Source organism: Nipponia nippon, unplaced genomic scaffold, assembly GCF_047370975.1.
Source record: "Nipponia nippon isolate SJK-2023a ecotype South Korea unplaced genomic scaffold, ASM4737097v1 scaffold_5, whole genome shotgun sequence".
Taxonomy (NCBI): domain Eukaryota; kingdom Metazoa; phylum Chordata; class Aves; order Pelecaniformes; family Threskiornithidae; genus Nipponia; species Nipponia nippon.
In genome coordinates, this window is record NW_028262369.1 from 15,725,851 (window position 1) to 15,747,593 (window position 21,743).

General features: G+C 43.2%; 1 protein-coding gene across 3 annotated transcripts in view; it reads right to left on the reverse strand.

The window, feature by feature from the left end:
* TOM1L2 (target of myb1 like 2 membrane trafficking protein) overlaps positions 1-21,743 on the reverse strand; it is a 61,581-nt gene that overhangs the window by 39,220 nt on the left and 618 nt on the right. The gene's annotated exons all lie outside the window — the stretch shown is intronic.

Below are 21,743 nucleotides of genomic sequence, written 5' to 3' on the forward strand. Positions count from 1 at the left end.
CCTCCTTGGGATTTCCTCCTAAATCAATATAGTTCTGTCTAGTGGTGCCTAGAACATCCCCTGAATTTTTCACACATCTCACTTGCAGCATTCGAACCCTATCTGCGTTACACTACCCACATTCAGAGATGCTATCGAGTTGAACGTAAAGCCTGTCACCAGAGACACCTAAAAAGGGGACCTTCAAGCCAAATGTGACCTTCTCTGCTAAATTAGTCTAGGTTTTTCTACAGATCCCTGGCATCCAATGTTGGAAGGTAAATAGGGTAAACAAAAGCATTTTTAAAATGTAAAACAAACCAAGAAAAAAGCTTCTAAACACAGAATCATGGAATCATTAATGTTGGAAAAGACCCTTAAGATCATCGAGTCCAACCATTAACCTAGCACTGCCAAGTTCACCACTAAACCATGTCCCTAAGCACCACATCTACCCGTCTTTTAAATGCCTCCAGGGATGGAGGCTCAGCCACTTCCCTGGGGCAGCCTGTTCCAATGCCTGACAACCCTTTCGGTGAAATAGTTTTTCCTAATATCCAACCTAAACCTCCCCTGGCGCAGCTTGAGGCCGTTTCCTCTCGTCCTATCGCTTGTTACTTGGGAGAAGAGACCAACCCACACCTCGCTACAGCCTCCTGTCAGGTAGTTGTAGAGAGCAGTAAGGTCTCCCCTCAGCCTCCTCTTCTCCAGGCTAAACAACCCCAGCTCCCTCAGCCTCTCCTCATAAGACTTGTGCTCCAGACCCTTCACCAGCTTCGTTGCCCTTCTCTGGACATGCTCCAGCACCTCCATGTCCTTCTTGTAGTGAGGGGCCCAAAACTGAACACACTACTGAAGGTGCGGCCTCACCAGTGCCGAGTACAGGGGCACTGTCACCTCCCTGGTCCTGCTGGCCACACTACTCCTGATACAAGCCAGGAGGCCATTGGCCCTCTTGCCCACCTGAGCACACTGCTGGCTCATGTTCAGGCGGCTGTCAACCAACAGCCCCAGGTCCTTTTCAGCCAGGCAGCTCTCCAGCCACTCCTCCCCGAGCCTGTAGCATTGCACGGGGTTGTTGTGACCGAAGTCCAGGATCCGGCACTGAGCCTTGTCGAATCTTATACAGTTGGCCCTGGCCCATTGGTCCAGCCTGTCCAGGTCCATCTGTAGGGCCTTCCTACTCTCCAGCAGATCGACACTTCCACCCAACTTGGTGTCGTCTGCAAACTTACTGAGGGTGCACTCAATCCCCTCATCCAGATCATCAATGAAGATATTGAACAGGACCGGCCCCAGTACTGAGCCCTGGGGAACACCACTTGTGACTGGCCGCCAACTGGATTTGACTGCATTCACCACCACTCTCTGGGCTCGGCCGTCCAGCCAGTTTTTAACCCAGTGCAGAGTGTACTTATCCAAGCCGTGAGCAGCCAGCTCCTCCAGGAGAATGCTGTGGGAGACAGCGTCAAAGGCCTTACTAAAGTCCAAGTAGACAACATCCACAGCCTTCCCCTCATCCACTAAGCGGGTCACCTTGTCATAGAAGGAGACCAGGCTAGTGAAGCAGGACCTCCCTTTCATAAACCTGTGCTGGCTGAGCCTGATCCCCTGGTTGTCCCACACGTGCCGCGTAATGGCACTCAAGATGGTCTGCTCCATGACCTTCCCCAGCACCGAGGTCAGGCTGACAGGCCTGTAGTTCCCCAGATCCTCCTTCCAACCCTTCTTGTAGAGGGGCATCACATTTGCTAACTTCCAGTCATCTGGGACCTCCCCGGTTGACCAGGACTGCTGATAAATGATGGAGAGTGGCTTGGCAAGCTCCTCTGCCAGCTCCCTCAGTATCCTCGGGTGGATCCCATCTGGCCCCATAGACTTGTGGGCATCCGGGTGGAGGAGCAGATCAGTGACTGCCACCTCTTCGACAACTGGGGCTTCATTCTGCATCCTATCTCCATCTCCCAGCTCAGGGGCCTGAAAACCCCGAGGATGACCAGTCTGACTATTAAAGACTGAGGCAAAGAAGGCATTAAGTACCTCAGCCTTCTCCTCATCCTTTGTGGCAATGTTTCCCTCTGCATCCAACAAAGGAGGGAGATTCTCCCTGGCCCTCCTTCTGTCGCTGATATATTTGTAAAAACATTTTTTGTTATCTTTAACAGCGGTGGCCAGTTTAAGTTCTAGCTGGGCCTTTGCCTTTCTAATCTTCTCCCTGCATAACCTCACAACATCCTTGTAGTCCCCCTGAGTCACCTGCCCCTTCTTCCAAAGGTGGTAGGCTCTCCTTTTTTTCCTGAGTTCCATTTTAAAGCAGAAACAAAGACACAGGTACCATCTTCTCCAACTATCCTTCTGTCTTTACATCAGACCCTAATCTGTCCCCCCAGAACAAGGCAGATTTTGTTTGAGAACACCAGGCTCCAAGGACTTCACAGATCTCTTTTTCTGTTTACTAACGATGTTTTACCCATTAACATTTCTATCACTGTGACTGAGGATATAGATGCCCACAGGCCACAATTATGGGACATTATTTGGAGAAAGACTTCGTGTCTGGGTAATTCAAGTTTCAGTGACTTGCCTACACCAGAACTGTGGCTAAAGCAGCTCCACCAAGGACAGTAATTGTGTAAGTCTGAGACAAACCAGACAGCTACGCAAAACCCAAGCAGAGAGTGCTGAAAAGAAGCCATTTATCTCCAGAATGGAGAGGAGCTCATGGGAAAGGAGATTATGGAACAGGAGATCCTTCTTTGCAGGCCTCGCTTCCCATTCAGAGAGGCAGTGCTGCAAGGCACGGAGATCGTTGCACAGGGTCTCACCCACCGGGGAGGAAACGGAGGCTGCAAAACCCCCAGCTGTGCCGTCTTCACCTCTGGGTCATTTTCAGCCATCACCACCTCATGGTAGAGTTTACTTTGGCAACAAAAGCTCTTTCTGTCTGAGGAGGAGCCTCAGAGAGACGCATGGCTTCCAAAACGTCCAATAAATACCAGACAGGCTCTTGAGTATTTTTAATTTAGGCTATGTTAGGCAGGGATTCTCTTAAGGAAGAGTGCAGGCAGAGCTGTTTAATGTTTTCTGGGATACAGGAATTCATCTTTGTGCAAAGCTTCCTATAACAATCATTTTTTAGTTGCATTTTGTTCTTATATTGTACATAAGGCTTTATTGCTGCAGAATGTGATCCGCCTTCACCTCCATATAGTCCTTGTTGGCTAGGAAAACATTTTATTTAACATTAGAGAAAACCCCTTAATACTCAGAGATATTAAAAAAAAAAATCACTACATCTGCTCTGCTGGAGAAGGTGATCTCCAAAGCTGCAAAGGATTTATAAGCCCAGTGCTGCAAAATGAGAGATTATGCCTTAAATAGAGGGTATTCCTTAATCTGGGCATATGATTTGCTGTCTTAATCTAAAACTATATTAACAAATTTGTGTGTTCTTGACAGCATTTGGCATCAGGCAGCCACTTAGCAATATTCGTACTCTCTGGTTCTGCTATCACTTTTTATAAATGCTTGTGGAAAATGCTGATCCTGCACAAAGCTGTGCTAGCAGCCAATTCATTCATTGGTCTTGTAAGATCCATTTGGTTAAGGTTTCTTTTGACAAAATGTGTATATGGCACTACTCTACAGCTGAAAACTGAGATTTTTGGAGATGGTAGACTGAAGAGATGCTGCTGCAGCACTGTATGGAGAGTGGCATAGGAACACTCGTCTGGGGTCCCCAATAACCTCATTCACATTTCCCTTCCGAGATACACTAGGGAAAATGATCCCTTTCTCCCAGAAAGTTTGGCTACCGCCTTTTTATTTTTGCATTTCTGTTTTTTAGTTGGAGTAATACGTGGTTGAGACTGTGTGGGTTTAAGACGTAACAGTTGTCTTTTTGAGAATTAGTTCTTTTCCCCTTGGGTAATTTTTAATTCGAATAGGAGTCAGAAGCTAATTTTAGTCTCTTCTTCAGCAACAGAGAGCACACAAGTTCTTGTCATCTGTAGTCGTCTGTCCTTTGTAGGGTGCGTGACCCAGATTTGCTGCTGCAGTGCTCTCTCAACTGTTACAAAGGAGTTAACTGACTGCAGAGAAGGCATACGGGTTTCTGTGTGATTTGTTTGAAGAACAGTATTACGCTGCAATGAATTGAAAGCCTGTAGAGCTCTTCCAGAACCAAAACGCAGCAGGTTGTCGTTCTGGATTTCTGGTGAAACAGCTCTGCCTGCACTCATCCGTAAGAGAATCCCTGCCTAACATATCCAAAATGCAGTAAATTAAAAATACTCAATAACCTGTCCAGTATTTATTGGACATTTTGGAAGCCATGCATCTCTCTGAGGCTCCTCCTCAAACAGCAAATAGATACCACTGACAAGATTAAACAGATTTTGGAAACTATCACAGAATTGCGAAGGAATGGCATGCAAATCATGCAAATACCCTTTAAAAAAGTCAACGGTGCCAGTTCCTCAATCTCTTTCAACCTCATTAAAAGGCATCTAAATGGCACTCGTTCACACAAAGACTCTGGAACGTGACCAAGGGATTCCAGGGCGACATAAGAAATGTTAAATTAGACAAGGAAAAAGGGCAATGAGTCGGAGTCCTTCCTGCCCCTCCCCTCACTGAACTGAAGAGTTTATGGTATAGTTTAATTGCGTAACACAAGGGCTGGCAACTCCCAGCGTGGGTGCCAAGGGTGCCTTGCACAGCTTCTGCCCCGAGAGCAACTCCGAGCGCTCTGTTATTGCCGACTTCGCCACCGCAGCAGGGGCCAGGAGCTAGCTAGTGTCTCACACGGAGACATGGTGCCACCAGTGAGATTATCAGAAAGTCTCTCTCAGAAACAAGATGCTATCGGTTCCCACCACGTTTCCCAAATTAAAGCATAAATGTTCTGGTAGAAAGAAAGACAATCTGGCACTCCACGCCTGACATGCTGCAGACCTTGGACACTGCATATGCACACGCAAGCATTAGCTTATCTCTAGTCTGCAAAGAAAAGGAGAAAAAAATTGCGCTATTTTTTCATTCACACCTTCCCTCTAGAGAGGGAAGAGATCTAACTCTTGTGGCCACATTTCCACACTCTGCCAAATGGCAATATCAGTATTTCCCTGCTCACACTAAAATCGTGTAATTTTATGGCATTCAGAAGGCGCTGTCAGTAGCATGAAGTTTTCAGTGTAAACAGTCTCAGCGCACACACACCCCCAGCCAAGCCTCTTCCCAAGCAACCTGCTCCGACCTGAGAGATGTCACCAGAGGGAAATCAAGTCAAAAATGCCTGTGTAACCACCACGTAATAAGCAGGCCGTGCAGGGCAGGACCGGAATGCCCTTTTAAATGCAGGGAAAAAACAGAGGAACTTTTACCGCCCAGCTCAAAAGTCACCTAACAAAGAAATGCTAACACTGGTTGTCCTCAAGCAGCTGCTTTGACAACCCTTTCAGTCCATACTACTTTTGCTTCAGTCACAGTTCAATGTTGGTGACACTTAAATTTTGACTTTGTTCACATATGGATGAGATAAAGCAGAACTCCTCGCTCTTCCCTGGTTCCCTCTTCCAATGCTCATCTCTGACCATTGCACTGAACCTGCCAATGGAGACAGCTTGAAGGTTTTCACTAGGATTGCACTGCATAAGTTGAAGTCTATGCTATTTAACTCACGTACCATATGCAAGCTTGCACAGCCAAGAATGAGAAGCTGACTGCTGGAAGCACCGAGAACATCTACTCTAGCTGAATGAGTCACAATAAACAGTCACAAGTGGTGTTCCCCAGGGTGTAGTACTGGGGCCCGTCTTGTTTCATATCTTTATCAATGATCTGGACGAGGGGATTGAGTGCACCCTCAGTACGTGTGCAGATGACACCAAGTTGGGCAGGAGTGTTGATCTGCTGGAGGGCAGGAAGGCCCTGCAGAGGGACCTGGACAGGCTGGATCGTTGGGCCAGGGCCAACTGTATAAGATTCGACAAGGCTCAGTGCCGGGTCCTGCACTTGGGTCACAACAACCCCGTGCAATGCTACAGGCTCGGGGAGGAGTGGCTGGAGAGCTGCCTGGCTGAAAAGGACCTGGGGCTGTTGGTTGACAGCCGCCTGAACATGAGCCAGCAGTGTGCTCAGGTGGGCAAGAGGGCCAATGGCCTCCTGGCTTGTATCAGGAGTAGTGTGGCCAGCAGGACCAGGGAGGTGACAGTGCCCCTGTACTCGGCACTGGTGAGGCCGCACCTTCAGTAGTGTGTTCAGTTTTGGTCCCCTCACTACAAGAAGGACATCGAGGTGCTGGAGCGTGTCCAGAGAAGGGCAACGAAGCTGGTGAAGGGTCTGGAGCACAAGTCTTATGAGGAGCGGCTGAGGGAGCTGGGGTTGTTTAGTCTGGAGAAGAGAAGGCTGAGGGGAGACCTTACTGCTCTCTACAACTACCTGACAGGAGGCTGTAGCGAGGTGTGGGTTGGTCTCTTCTCCCAAGTAACAAGCAATAGGACGAGAGGAAACGGCCTCAAGCTGCGCCAGGGGAGGTTTAGGTTGGATATTAGGAAAAACTATTTCACCGAAAGGGTTGTCAGGCATTGGAACAGGCTGCCCAGGGAAGTGGTTGAGTCTCCATCCCTGGAGGTATTTAAAAGACGGGTAGATGTGGTGCTTAGGGACATGGTTTAGTGGTGGACTTGGCAGTGCTAGGTTAATGGTTGGACTCGATGATCTTAAGGGTCTTTTCCAACCTAAATGATTCTATGATGACAGCATGCACAACCAGGGTAAAAATCTCCCCAAAAGGTCTATCCATAAGCACCAATAAGTGACTGTGGTCCTGCATAATGTTCTTGAAAGAAAAGGCAAAAGTGAAGTTAAATGTTGCACTAGGTACAAATCACATTAAATGAAAATGGGAGAACTGTGCTATTTTCTGTCTGAATACCAGAATCTCGTGAATAAACCGATCTTTGTGTTCAGAGAAATCACAGTTTTCTCTCTTGGGATTTCTCCAGATGTTGCTTCAGAGGCTCTTGATTCATACGTTTGGGAAGAATTACGCATGAAAAATCACCTTCTGTTTATGCAAGAAGCATGCACACAAATGCACTATATTAGAGAGATCCAAAATCAAGAAAGTTCTGATTTCAGATTTCTCCCCTTCCCTCCAACAGTGGTTGGTGTTCAAGCAGCAAAACACATTTTTTTTTTTTTCCCCCCTTGGAAGTTCAGAAGATCACAGATCTTAGATCTTTGTCTTGCCTCTTAACAGTCCACCTGCCTACCAGCTGTGCTCCAAGACTGAAATTAGCAAATCAAACAGTCAGATGTGTTATATTTCACTCTGCATAATATGTGACGGAGAACAGAAGAACCCACAGTATTAGCAGGCTTTTACTTCCATCCTACTGGTCCCCCTTCCTTCAGCTCCGTGGAGCTCTCTCAGAAGCAAAGGCTATCAGCTGAGGTCAAATGCAAAATGCTTTTATAGAATGGACAAAGGTCTTTTCAGGAAAAAAAAAAAAAGCCAGTTTTGCAAGGCAAAGCAAAACACACAAGATAGCTCACAAGGGAAGACAAGCTATGGATGAGATGATAACATGTCTCCTCTGAGCTGTAGCTTATAGAATTGTTTTGCTTTAAAGCATCATTACATTTTGTGATGGCAGTTGTCTCTTGGATTCAAGAAACCATCAATGACCTGCACGGCATCATCAATAAGACCTGGGGAAAGACCATACAGAGGCCACGGAAACATATTTCAGCTGTCCAAGCAAAATGAATATAAGACTAAAGATCCTCAGCATTTGTATGCCTGCTCAGTTAAAGACATCTCACTTGGAAGACAGAAATGCAGTAGAACAACACGCTTGGATACTCCTGGATCTAACAGTCTATCCTTGCCTTCTCTACATTTGCTGTTAGAAAGACAGTCACGGACACTTAGACATTATGGTAACCAACAGGAGGTTTTTTCCTTTCTATCAAAATGCTGCTATTAAAACATAAACGTGAAATGTGACTCATTCAAAATTCAAGATCAAAACTCAACTCTGAAGTGACTTACTCACAAAAACCTGCCAGTTTCTTTGTTAGAAAGCACAGCTCCAATAGCCTTTTTCAATTAGCCACCTCACTGCTCCAAGTCCTTTTTCTACATTGCTTATTTCACACTGCTCTGAAAATGCTGAGCTTCACACTTCCAAAGAAAAAGCCAGTCAGCTAGAACAAACGGGCTCAGTCTGAACTGCAAGGCATTACAGAAAAACGTGATTCGGGTTGTACTGCTGCAGCACTGGTCATCCACTTTGACCGTTGTGATTTTTCAATTGATTTTAGCTATGCTTACATTGAAACTCTTTGGGATGAAGTCGTCTATCCTCCACTCATTGTTTTGCCAAAGTTTCTGGGGCTGAATAATGATAGTTTATAATGACTGCGGAGTCTATGTTAAAATTAAATAACAAGAGAAGCTGTGGACATGCATATGTGCCATCATAATGAGTATTTAGCTCGAATGCTGTTTGAAGGCACAGCGGTAAACTGGGAACTGTCATTTTCTCCAATTTACTTCCAGGTTTTCTTCTTTTTGAAGCTGCCACCCAAATGCCAAACTTTTTCAAACCTGCCTTCCAGATCACACTTACCTGCAATCATGAATATGTAATATGCAATTACTGTGCCTTTTAAAAGACTGCATGGTATTCACAGTTACGCTACAACATTCCTGTGATTTAGATACGCTACAAAAAAGACATCGCCCAACATCTCCCACAGATTCAGCCTCTCAGGAGTAGGAAACGACAGCTGATTAACTGAGCGTAGCTGTGCAGCAGTTTCAAAAACAGAGCAAGGTGAATGGATTAATACGTATTAAACAAATATTAACAGCTGTGTAACAAAGAAAGTTTTTCTTTCATACTCAGATCAGAGCTACACCTGAACAAAAAGAAAAACAAATCAGAAATCCTTATAATAATATCAGAGTAGGCAAGGGAGCATATCAGCCTAACTCGCTTAGTTTATCACATCCCATAGGTCTCAATGCATTTGCAGGTTGTAAAACCAGGTGGACCTCCCAGCACTATGCTGTATTGTACAGAAACGGCCCAACAGGGCAACCTAGTCCAAGCAGTTTCTGTACTCAGATGTCGTCATCTCGGGCACAAATGATGGTTTAATCATAGTCCTTAAAAGCATTTGGAATCCGGATCCCAAGCAGAACAGTGTATTTCTATACAATAAAGACTTTTGTCATGAATATTCTCACTGAAGTTCTCCATCAGCAGAAATTGTTGCTGCTGACGGCATGCCCCACTGAATGACGTGTATGTAAGTTGCTCTCTTTCAAAACAGATGGCAGAGACTACTGCGTCTTTAAACCAAAGTGAAATCCCTCTGACTTCTTCATTCTACACAGCTTGAAAAACAAAACACAAAAAAACGCCTTCCTCCTATGTACAGTACACTCATTAAAGCTAACGTGTTGACCCATGTACCGTAAATAGCTGTCCTTCAGAGCTAGGTCATTTGGCAGCAGCTCCCAGCTCATCAAGCCATTTGCATGATTCAGAGGCACTTTTCCCTAAAACTCAGCCTGCACTGCACGTTTCTTCACCTCTTTCAGCAGTAACCTTGGCCAGATGCCGATCTCCCTGCAAACCCACGATATTCAAAGTGCGGTGCTACTTTACGATTGACAAACAAGGACCTGCTCACGTCAGAAATCAATACGCTAAAGCCTTCAATCAGAAATGTCAAAGTAGTTTTAAAATATACGTCCTGTATTAATGGATTTTAATGGATTCGAATGGCGATGTTTACTTTGTGATTTACTGTAGGGGAGCGACAAATCAATGTTCCTTTATGACATGTCACATCTCATGACAGACTGTCCCCTCATACTGTTGTATCGGTGGAGATGATGGCTCGCCACTTCGCAAACATCTGTGATCTATTAGGCAACACCTCCCGTAGTCTAATATTATTACACTCTGAGCGCCCATCTTTCTTCTCTAGATGAGAGACACAAAAGCATAAATTAAAATCTTCCGGGTGACAGAATGTTCTCCCTCGGATTTGCCTTTTCTGAATTTGACTGTGACTGCTACGACTTGTCCATATGACTCGGTATGGGAGAACTTATCAGCACAAGTGTTGTTTAGACTGTCAGTGCATTGGGATGGTTACCCAAATCTCCTCCTCCTTTGACCACAGTAAGGCAGCCGGTGCTGTATACCAAATTGCACCGACATTTAGTCATTTCCATAGGCAGAACTTGGATTGTAGCCTACTACTTGCCAAAGGGCATTTATATGGTTTTAATTTCTCCAAGGAATTTGCGTGATTGGGAGGGGGGACTACCTTGTTCCTTAACTGGGGCTACCAGTTCCTTAACTGAGAATCTCAGATATTAAAACACTGACATACTGGATGAATAATGCCTGTTCACCAACACCAGCAATACAAAATTTCTTAATAGCCGAGTCTTTGGCTCTCCCCTAGCCCAAAAAAATGCCAGACAAAGAAACTAGCCAAAGAAGCTGAAAAAATAGTGTTCTTCCAAACACCCCTTAGTAGCTGAGAAGCTTTTCTACAGACAACCCCAATATTCCAAAAAAGCTCTTAAACAACTATCTAATACATACACATGAATTTGTCCTAATGCCAATAAACAACTGCTAAAAAAAAATGCAGACTCCATTCATTTTATCAGCCTTAACTTACAAATCTGAGAGAAGGGGCAGCTGAAAAGTAGTGATTTATTTCTTAACTTCTTTGTTAGCAAGTATGCCTAAAGGCTCTACTACAGTGGGTTTGTTATTTATAAGAACATCAGTATGACAGTTCTGTAAATAAACTGTTGCAAACTGCTTTTTAAAACATTCCCCCCCTCAAAATGCAGAAAAACAGTACCACACATACAAAGCAGAAGAATGTATTTGACCAGTAAGATACTACCAGGAGGTTAGACAGAGAAAGAATACTCTACGCATCTGGATGCCGTTTTACCACCCAGAACTGCAGGCAGCGCGGTATTACAATTTGATATCCCAGCTGCACAAAATGTTGCAAGCACCATCAAGAATGAGAAGGTGTCCTGATCTGTGACTAGCTGCCCCGTTCAGGACTTCAACGGCACCCAGTAATTACAGGTGAGACCGAAAAAATGTCTTTATGAAAAGTTATGGATGATCAGTGTGTCAGTGAGCTATATTTGAAATCTATCAGCTCTTGATGGCTAATTTTGTACTACATGAGTAAAGCAAGTTCTAATAACTCACTTGGGACTTCACTCCAGTACTTACAAGCTACGTGCTTTTCATATTCATAAAACAAAACTAATTGCCTTTCATGGATGAAATGTTCTAAGAATTTTTAATCCATGTCAGCTGCAAACTCTAAAAATCCTTCCCCATATATTTAAAACTCCCCCTCCCACCCACTCACTCGTAACATGTTGTTTGCTGCAAACAAACTATAAGGCAAAGATAATCCACTAGGCTCCTACATTAGTATTATTTATATTATTTTATTACAGGTTACTCCTAAAGCCAATTGCCCACACTCTCACATGCTTAAAATAAACTGAAAACACTAATTACATTTAGTGAGGGGGGGAAAAAAAGGCAAAATCTTTCATTCCTACAAAGAAAGCAGTTACAAGAACAAGTTTACTCCTTAGCTGCAGGATGCTACAGCAGATTTTTAAGTAAACGTTCATACACGATAATTAAAATGTGTTACAAACGAAATTAAACAAGCCTTGCAGTAGACTATTCCATGCGCATGTTCCCACACCGAGCTCTCCTATGCATCTACAACTATGAAGGCGAGAGCTGCGTCCTCTGGAAAACCACAATTATCCCACATGTAGAAGCCAACTAGACAGTGAGGAGTCTGCAGGTTTTGAGGGCTGACAGCTCACGTTTTCTAGTGTGAAATGCTTCAGTTTGCTTTTCAATTTTGCAGCCTTCCCTCACACTGCTCTACAAGATGACAGCAGGTCTGTGCGAGAGGCAGCTAGCTCCGATCCCATTCAAATTCTCCAATACCTCCAATACCTTGAAGATCAGCATCTGGAATACACTAAGCGTCTTCACCACGGGAAGAAGGGAGAGCTGGCTCCTGTTCCACTAGGTAACAGGAATCGCTTTTGCCAACTTTGCTGTCATTGAAGGGCTCTATTGCCAGCTGCCCATTCCAACAAGCCAAGCTTGCTATGCCTGCAAAAGCTTAGCGGCTGAACACTTCCAAACCATTTTCTCAGGGAACCTGAGTGCAAATCAGGCAACAATAATAACAAGATACCCGTGTGCAATTCTGTCTTGTATGGGCTGAGAAATGTGTATTTCTTGGTCCCTAAAAACCCTGTTAAAAATTCTGCTCCATTTCTACGACCCTGTTTCTCATGTGCCACTGCTATAGATAAGCCTCAAAAAGACTGATAAATAGAAAATGTAAATACCAGAAGTTTAGATCAAGTATGCAAATGCCTATTTCTGAGACCATCATTATAATTTTCCCATAAGTCCCCATTCACCAGCTTGAGTTATCCAATCATACAACTTTGTAAATTCTTCAGGTCAGGAACTGTCCCAATACATTTCACATTCCACTGCAGTCGTCTATATTACATGATAATATTAGTGTGGCAAAATTAAAAACAACGTAAATGTATCAGGGGACTGCAGCGTACTTTTGGAAAATAACTATATTGGTCCTTGGACAGTTAAAATTCTAACTAGAAGACAGATTGTTTACGAACAGTTTGGCTTATTTACCGTATGCAGCAGGGAAGCAGGGAAGCAAATCCCTGCAAATGAAAAGGGCTGACCTAGTGCATTCTGAAAAGTGCAGATTATGGATGGGAAGGTAACTTTCCCAGTATGAACATACATGATCTGGAATCTACAGAGAACCAGCTCTCCAGTCTTTGCTGCTTACAGCTTGTTAATCAACAACACAGAAGTCACAAGACACCGAATAACAAATACAAAACCTACTGAAGCCTTTTTGGCAGTGTGACACTGATATATGTTAGTGTCACTGCTCCTGCTTGGGAAAGCAATGAGTACCAGCAAAGGCGCTAGCCTGGCTCCATTCACTGGTGGCCAGCTGAATGACTGAGCTTCACCAGCTCTGGCTGAGGTTAGCCTCTCCTGGGCATTCCCTTATGCTTCTGCGTGAATCAAGACTTTCTCGATTTCTTTTGGGTTTTATGTTCATGTACACTGCGCACGTCCTTCCTCTGAGCCAAGCAGCAGCTTCCTAAGCAACCAACAGCAGTATAATGATGCCTTTTATGAAAGAGTGCCCTTTAGAGGTGTAAAGCTTGTCTGTGCGAGGCTGCACTGTTTCAGCTCTCTCCTGGTGATCATCAACGGCCTGGAGATGATTCTGCAAGCCAGCATGCAAACTAAGGTTTGCTTTAAGGGATGCTACACGTGAAATACCTCATTAGCTGCAGCAAGACTCAAGGCTAATACCCTTTAAGGAACCTGGCTGGAAGAGGGATTTTTCATTACTCACTGACTATGCCAAGTCATTGGCATAGATGGGGATTTTAAAGGCAGTTTTAATTACAGCAGGTAAAACCCACATGTGATCAAACTGCAGTGTCAGAAAACCACCAGAACTGAACACTGACCCATTTGGGTTGTTTGCTGAACTTTAATCGCTTTCCAAGTCTGACAGCTGCTCAAACTTAATTGCTCATTACGCTTGTAAATAAAAACTGATCTCACTCTCTGATTAGCCAACCATCTTATAGTTGCCATAACAACTTCTTGTCTAATAAGTGATTTCAGATTTACCATTATTTGTACTAGCAGAAAATTTCACAAAGGTCTGAGATCGCTCTTTTCACTAAAATACCCTTCTAATTAGAAGAACTGAAAATCAGTAGAGAAAGGGCAGCTCAAAGATAATGAAAAAACAAGTTATTTACTACAACAGCTTAAACATGAGATAAGGGTACCCCGAAACCAAATAGATGCCAGATCCTGCTTAACCCCTACCTTTCACTATCAATCATCTTATTATCATACCTATATCCCATAACAACTGCTCAAAAAAATACTAGACAGCATTCAGGTAATAACTGGTCACAATGGGGAGACCGATTTCAAGATTCACTCCAGATGAAACATTCCAGTACAGTTTTCATATTTTCTCTCCTAATCTTAAATTAGGAACGAATTAACTGGTTAAATTCCTTAACACTCTGTTAACTCATAGGAGCACTTTTTGGTGAACACTGAGGAGTTCAGATTCTCAACGGTGTCATATAAAAGAGGGAAGAGCGTTTGTACTGAGCCCAACAGATGTCCGTTGCATCAACTGCAATAAAAGATGTTTTGGAAGGAAGAGCTACAATATAATATCTCATTTCTGGATCACCTCAGTCAAAAACTTACTTCGGGCTTGACTTTTTGGACAGAATTACTAATTAAAGCCTTGCAGGTGTCTGGAAAAAAAAAATAAAAAAATCTGTATTTCAATAAGTATTTGGTCATCATAGCTTAAGTAAAATGCCTCTGTTAAAACATAAAGACGTATTTGTTAGTCTGAGAAGACAAAGTGATTGGAAGCTATCAAATACCACCAGCCTGTAAGCCGAGTACAGCATAAAGACCTTCCAAAATTTGCTGGCAAAGCTGCTGAAGCTTGCAACTTATTTAATCTGCTCAAGGTAGCTTTTTGTGTGTATAGGCAAGGAAGGATGCCCTTTTCCTTCCAAAAGGAGAATAAATGCAGAAAGCTATAATTAGAGACAAAACTGAAGTTAAAAAAAAGTCAGGAAATACCAGATTTTAAAAAGGGAGTTCTTCTGCATTTTCTCATCTATGCAAGAAATGTGAATTTTTTGTTGTTTGCGTCAAATACAAAGCTGGGCACACTTCTTGCAGTAGATGTATCCCATGAAACTACAAAGGATGCAACATGTCCAAGTTAACAATATCCTCAACATTCCTGACCACATTTGGGATGTAACAAAGTCTTTCTTGCCTTAAGAGATAAGAAACCAATGCTCTACAAAGTTATTGGGGTTCAAACACAGTTTATAACACCAGTCTGTGCCTTCACTCTGTGTATGTTTTCTTTGATCTGAATTTGAACACAGAATTTCTTCCCAAAGTAATCTAACCCAGAAGGGTTCTGAGGACCAGCTGGGGAACAGACTGGCTTACTCTTAAAGAATAAGCAGGCTTACAAGCTAACCAAACTATTCAACCGGTTTTCTTCTCATTTTTGAGTCTCCTGATGCTCTCTGAGACTATGCTGCAAACGCTGAGCTGCCAAAGGGTTTTTGTGAACTGAGAGATACAGAGGCACAGATAAATAGTCCATATGTAGCCATGCCAGGAATTACCCAAGCACAGACAGGGTATATACATACATGGACTTTTTTCCTTCCCTAATCCTTAGTTTTGAATGAGTCACTACATTACGGGGCCTACCTCATAATTCTGGCAGGTACAGAATAATCATAGAGTGTATGTTTAAATGTAAAGACAGTGCTGCCACTAACAGACTGGCTGAATTTATTTGCATCTTCCCTTCTAGAGCAACGGGAAGAGTACCTACAGATTGGAAGATCTGGCTCCATGAGTTACGTAAAGACCCGATTACCTGTACCAAAGGACCTGCTCCTAAGGGAAGCGAGACCAGGCTCTAGCAAAGCCTTCAGACCAAGCGTCTTTTGTGCTCAAGAAACATCAATTTTAAAAGAGCCCTTTACTATTGACAATAACTGAAACAAATGAGCAAAACAATCTTGGAGAACTGTCAGCAGAATGACTAAGCAAATATGGAAGATAAGGCTTACCTACCCTAGATTAGATTTTTATACTCAGCAACAAGTTTCTTTTACATAGAAAACTAGTAATTCCCCAGGTGGATGCAAATAAGAAAATGGAAAACTTGTTCTGGATGATCCGTGCAGACTCATCATATGGGGAAAAAACTGTGTCACGCAGGCTGGCCCTTCAGGTCACTTCCTAACTTCTCAAGGCTCTTTCTCCCCTGTGTTCTCCAAACATTTATGCTTTTTATTGCCTATACATTGCACAGATTTTGAAACCAAAACACAAAGTGTGAAATGATTTCTCCAGAGTCAAGTATGAAATACCAGATGAGGAAGGAGATAGCCAGGCCAACCCTGAAGAGCATCAGCCCTGCAGGTACTATGCAGTGTCCTTCCCCACGAACGATCATCTCACCAAAATTTTTGGAACAACTGCTGCTGTTCCTCCACCGACCATTACCACCGACGATACTACCAGATGCCTTGATCACCTTCAAAAAATGCTCAATTATAAACCCAACATAGTTGACAAAATCAAAGGAAAGTCTGACTAATTTAAAAATGTTCTTAGTTCAACTGAGGAAAACACACAATACCTTTTTTTTTTGTGAAAATTGTTTTGGATGAAATATGAAATCAGTTGGAAGGGTCTGTGGGGATTTTCTAACTGTGTGTCTTTAGTCAAGCATGTTTTAAATGTGCGGTTTAAAAAATCTGCCGAGTACATGAACAGAGCAGTATCAAACTGGGAACGAGCTGTCCTCACACAGCAACCTCTCACATATAGATTTATATTAGAAGCATATGGAATACACATTTAAGCGTACTGTGCTGGAAGAGATAAAACTGCATTACTCAAAAATACATGCTATAATACCTCCATGAACTACAATCTGCTTTTGTGCCTATAAAATAAATCCAGTCTCAGAAACCTAGTATTAAATGGTATTATACTAATTATCCAGCTTCACACATGTATGTAGTTTCTCCAAGTTGCCAGATTCATGACTCAGTATTTATTTGCTCCTTTAAAAGCAAAGATATCCATTTTAATATTTCATGGAGATTTTCCTTACAACATAATCCATTGTCACGAAGTGAAAGCAGATCCAAATAATCTTCTAAAACTAAAAGCATTTTATCAGATTCTCTTTTGCATGACTAGCACAATTCTATATGAACAGCGGGGGGCTGGATTTTAAATGACTGACCAGCTACAACAGTACCTATAAATGTACTTAAACTCTGAGGAGAGCACTTTTTGTGCCCTCTTCACTGTGGGAAAAGACAAAATTCATCTTTTTGATGCTGTGGGCATCTGATAGCAAGAAAAGTTACTGCTACCTTGTACTGCGAAAAGCTTCCCTTAGAAAAGGGCACAATACTTCAGTGGTTATGGGTAAATGCAAAGGAGTTTTTATTTTATTATAATGCAATTAATGAAAAGATAGATGATTCAGACCCCAAGAGCATGCTGCAAACCCGTAATTTTATTGGTACCAGATCCTAAGATTATGGTGTGCACTTTAAACACTGAATTCTGGCATTGGGAAAAGGTTTGTCTTTAAAAAAGTGTTTTACTTTCAGCACAGCAAAGTAGTAAGTTTACTCTGAAGAGAACTTAGGCAAATTGTGTATGTGGACAAGAAAGCCTGGGTTAATTCCTCCTGCAAGATTACCATGGGCTGCTCGCTGTAATACATCTCTCTATTCCTGCATATAACCATCAACTCATTTATTTAGGAACCATTTTTATTCGAAGACTCATAAAATCTTAAGATATAAGAAACCTGAAGAAAGGTCTTAAGTGCTTCTTATGGAAAGGAAAATAAAAAGGTGTTTATACACCCTTGAAGCTGAGGCATTTTCTCATCTTAAAAAAAGAGCGGGGAACAAAACAGCAGCTCTGGAAACAGACTCTGTCCACCATATTTATTATCAATTTAACAGCCTTGAATGGAAACTGCAAGTGCTTTGATAAAAATCAATTGAAAAGCTGTCTGCCTCACTGTTGCTTCAATAAAGTGCCTCTGTATCTTTCACTGAAACCTTGTTTTTGTAGCCTCCTTAAAAAATACCCTGTATTAAATCACTGCACTGTGCCTCCTCCAAAAACAGACTCCAAGGAAAGTGTCCAGACCAGTACCCCTCATTCAAACTTCCCTTCACCAACAGGGACCAGGGATGTAAACCAGCATCAACACCCACACCCCCAGTTATGCAGGACACCTTAATTGCTACTATATTGTTAAAAATTCACTTTCGGGTCTCTGTGCATTTAACTCAGGTGCTAGACCTCTCTCCCTGGAGGTCTTTGGCTCCAAGTCAAGCCAACTTCAGGCTGCAGCACAAATGGCTGACTTCAGCAGCACACACAGCCCTGACCACAGCCCTTACCAAAACGGACCTCGATGCTCCCGTCCAACACGCCGTGAGGAGCCCATTTCACACATCACTGCCCCAACTCAGCCCTTTGCACCTGAGGGAGCCAGGGGTGCCAGAAGCAAGACTTAATTTGGATTCAAACAAATAAACACTCTCCTGAAGCCTTCGCAAAATCTCCAGAGTAAAAAAAAAAATACTACAAAATGTAACTGGTTTTACTGTGTCCTCATGTGTAAGCCATATGGCCTATATCAAATAAGCAGAATGAGCAAAAAAAAGTCACCAGTAGTCCACATTCTTGTAATTCAATCAGCTTTAATGTTTTCGCTAACCTACGGTAAGGGTATTTGTTCTAATAACCTTGAATAGAGTGGTGACACTTTAAAGATGGCTCCCTTGAACAAAGAAAGATAAAAACACAATTTACAGCAGGATGTTGAATCTCAAGGCAAATTCCTGCGACTGTAAATTGCAGCTTTTTCCCCAGGCCAGCCCCTCACCAGATAGCAAGCAGTCTGTCTTTGCCATTTTACTACACATCTTCCTGTACTTCTCCTCCTCACTGGTCAGGAGTATTCTTCAAAATAGTCCTCCTCTAAGGATCTAGTCTATAGCATTTACAGCATTAGCTGGAAAAAATAAACAGTTCAGTCGTACGGACTGTGCCAACACTCAAATGCCACAAAGGATCTTGTCAGCCCGGACATACTCAGCAGCCTGCGAAACCCGTGGCACCCAATTCCACCCTCTAGCCTCTTGCCAGCTTCCACAAAGACCTTCTCCAGGGCTGGTGGCATGACCACCCCTCAGCTGGCCAGAGCCACGCAGCACAAGCTGTCAGTGAAAGCTCCAGTGCCTCCCCAGGCTCCACATCCAGCACTGCTGACGGCTGCTGGATTCACCGGGCACCGAGCACGCAGCACCGGTTAAAAGTACCAGCAGCACATCAGCCTCCACACACAACCCCCGTCCAGGGATCTTCTTGAGGAGGCCTGCTAGGAAGCCCTGGCCACCAACAAAACCGACATTGTGAAGGGGTGAAGGGACCATGAAGACTTCTTGTAAGTCCTGCGGGATGCTGAAAAGCACTGTTTCCTCACAGAGCCTTTGAGAAGTAATGGATTCTGCCACATAATCCTGCATGAGATTTTTAGCTTATATGGAAAATGGTACTATTCCCTACTTACCTTCACTGCAACCTCCAGGTGAAAAGCAATATGGATTGGGCAAAATGGGCCTTAATTTCAGGAATCTCCTAGGCACGCCGCAGCAGCTGACTGCCTTCTGCAAAACAGCCCTGTCAAAAAACCACCGCCTCTGCTCGGGAGGGGACCTTGCTAGAGACATAAGGACAGTTCAGTGTCCACGGGTCAACCGAAGTACTAAAGAAAAATTAAGTCAGGTTTGTAATTAGTAGCCATGGTGGTCTTTTATACAGTTTCTGTTGTTTGACCGCTGGGAACCAAAAGGAGGCTGCCATATAAGCCCATTGCCAAAAATCAGGTAGCTTTCAGCGATGAGGAACCTGGCTGCCATTGAAACTGGCACTTTAGATGCAGGAGACTCTATCCATCTCCATTACAAATCCTCTGAGCTCATCCTAGCATTACTTTCCCACATTAAGCAAAAGAGTTAACATAAAAAGCCTGTCTAGCTTCAGACATTATCCAGATAAAGAGAAGGAGAAAAGAGAAAATCACTTGTATTACCTCTCTCAGCTCTCCCCAAACCTTTTCTGACATCTTTGTTCTTTCAGACCTGGCATTTATCTGAAGACATTGTCTAGCCCTAATTAAATCTTCACGTGAACCACTGCTACTTCCTGGCAGAGAACATGCATTCTTGGTGTGCTGATGGACCTACATAATTTTCTGCACTTCTCCCTTATGGTGAGTGTTAGGCCTTACTTGAAAACATCACAACTGTGTTCAACACAATATGTTTAAACAGAAATACAAAATTATTCAGTTTCGTTTAAAGAATGAAGAGAAACATAAGTGAAAATCATATTCCACAAGCTCATTGAAAAAAAAACTGTGGAAAAACTGGGCAAATAAATAGCACTGTCTGAGAACAAGGCATGCTTTTGTTTTACTAGGATTACTGGCAGTGATATGAGAAGCAGAAAAATTTTTATTCCAAAATAAAATCTGCAGCTATCTCTTCCCCCCGGGGATGAAAAAACATTCTTTAAGTGCAGCTGAATTTTGCATTAAGGGAAGTTGCATTATAAACCCCTCACACACACCTAACCTTATCTGATGAAAGCAGCTCCTTCAGAGCTTTGTGTTCAAAGCCTCTAAGTTGGCAGCGACTGCTCATTCAAAGAGAGCAAGGGGATGCAAGAGCTATGAAAATCTTTGCACTCCAGAGTTAGAAAGGCAGAAGGCTAGAAAAGCAAATTTTACTGCTAACACCCCCAACAATTCTTAAGTCTTAAGGGAAGCCCCTTTAAACCACTTACTGATGCTAAAAGAAACTGGTAACAAACAGACGAGAAATTATTGCCTTCCCTTAACAACGCTCATTGTAGAAGGCTTGTCCAAGCAGCAAAGCAGCCAGCTGTCCTGGCAGATGTGGTCAGATGGCCAAACACAACAAAGCAAATTCACTTTAAAATCATGTTTAATGTTCACTGTTCTCATTATTATCCTCCAACTCTCTGCACTTCTCTCCCTAAGCAGAAGAAATAAACACCCCAGATGGCTAAAGAAAAACAGCAAGCTATACATATGCTCCATATAGTCTGACAAAGCAAGAGTCCAGCCATCTTCAAAGTACAGTGCGAGACTTACCCGTTTAAGGGCCTTTTAGCTCTACAAGGGGGTGTCTCTGCACATGTGGGTGAGGCAACTACTATAAAAGAACTTCTGGATTTTGAGGCCACGACAATGTACTCTGCAAAATTTTTCCACATTAATTTCACAAGTCTTCCATCATTCCATAAATTAATGTAGAATAGCTACAGACTAGACTATACATAGCTATACATTATACTATATATAAGCCCTAAATAAGGCATTAGAATTACTGTTGCTTATGAAATAAATCAAGGAAACTATGAGCACGGCTTTACTGGAGAGGGATGCTAGTGCAAGTGCATTCAACTGAACATTGCCTTGGCCTCTGGGACCGTATGCCACGGTCCCCGCACTGCAGGAACCTGAGCCAGTCTGTTGTTCTTTCCCACCACAATGTGAGACGTCTGGTATTTCTTCAAGGCCTAAGAGAAGAAAATGGGAGGCAATGACAGCCCACCCAGCCGTAGGCAAGTTATAAAACTCTGTAGAAGTGGCCCGCAGGCTTTCTCCTGTGGCCCTGGCAACGCAGACCAAAACCACATATGCCACAGCTGAGAGTGAACACATCTGTGGGAGGGAGGGAGTAGACACAGCAACCCAGGAAGGACTTGGCTAGCCACACAGTGAAAGCATACTCAAAATAACCTGCCTAATGTCACCAAAGCATTAGCTAAACCACAATTCAAGCTCTGGGCTGAAAACAGAGCACATGCTTGTATCTCTAAACCACGTCACCCTCCCTGCATATCCACAGGTCCAGGGAGGTTTCAACATTT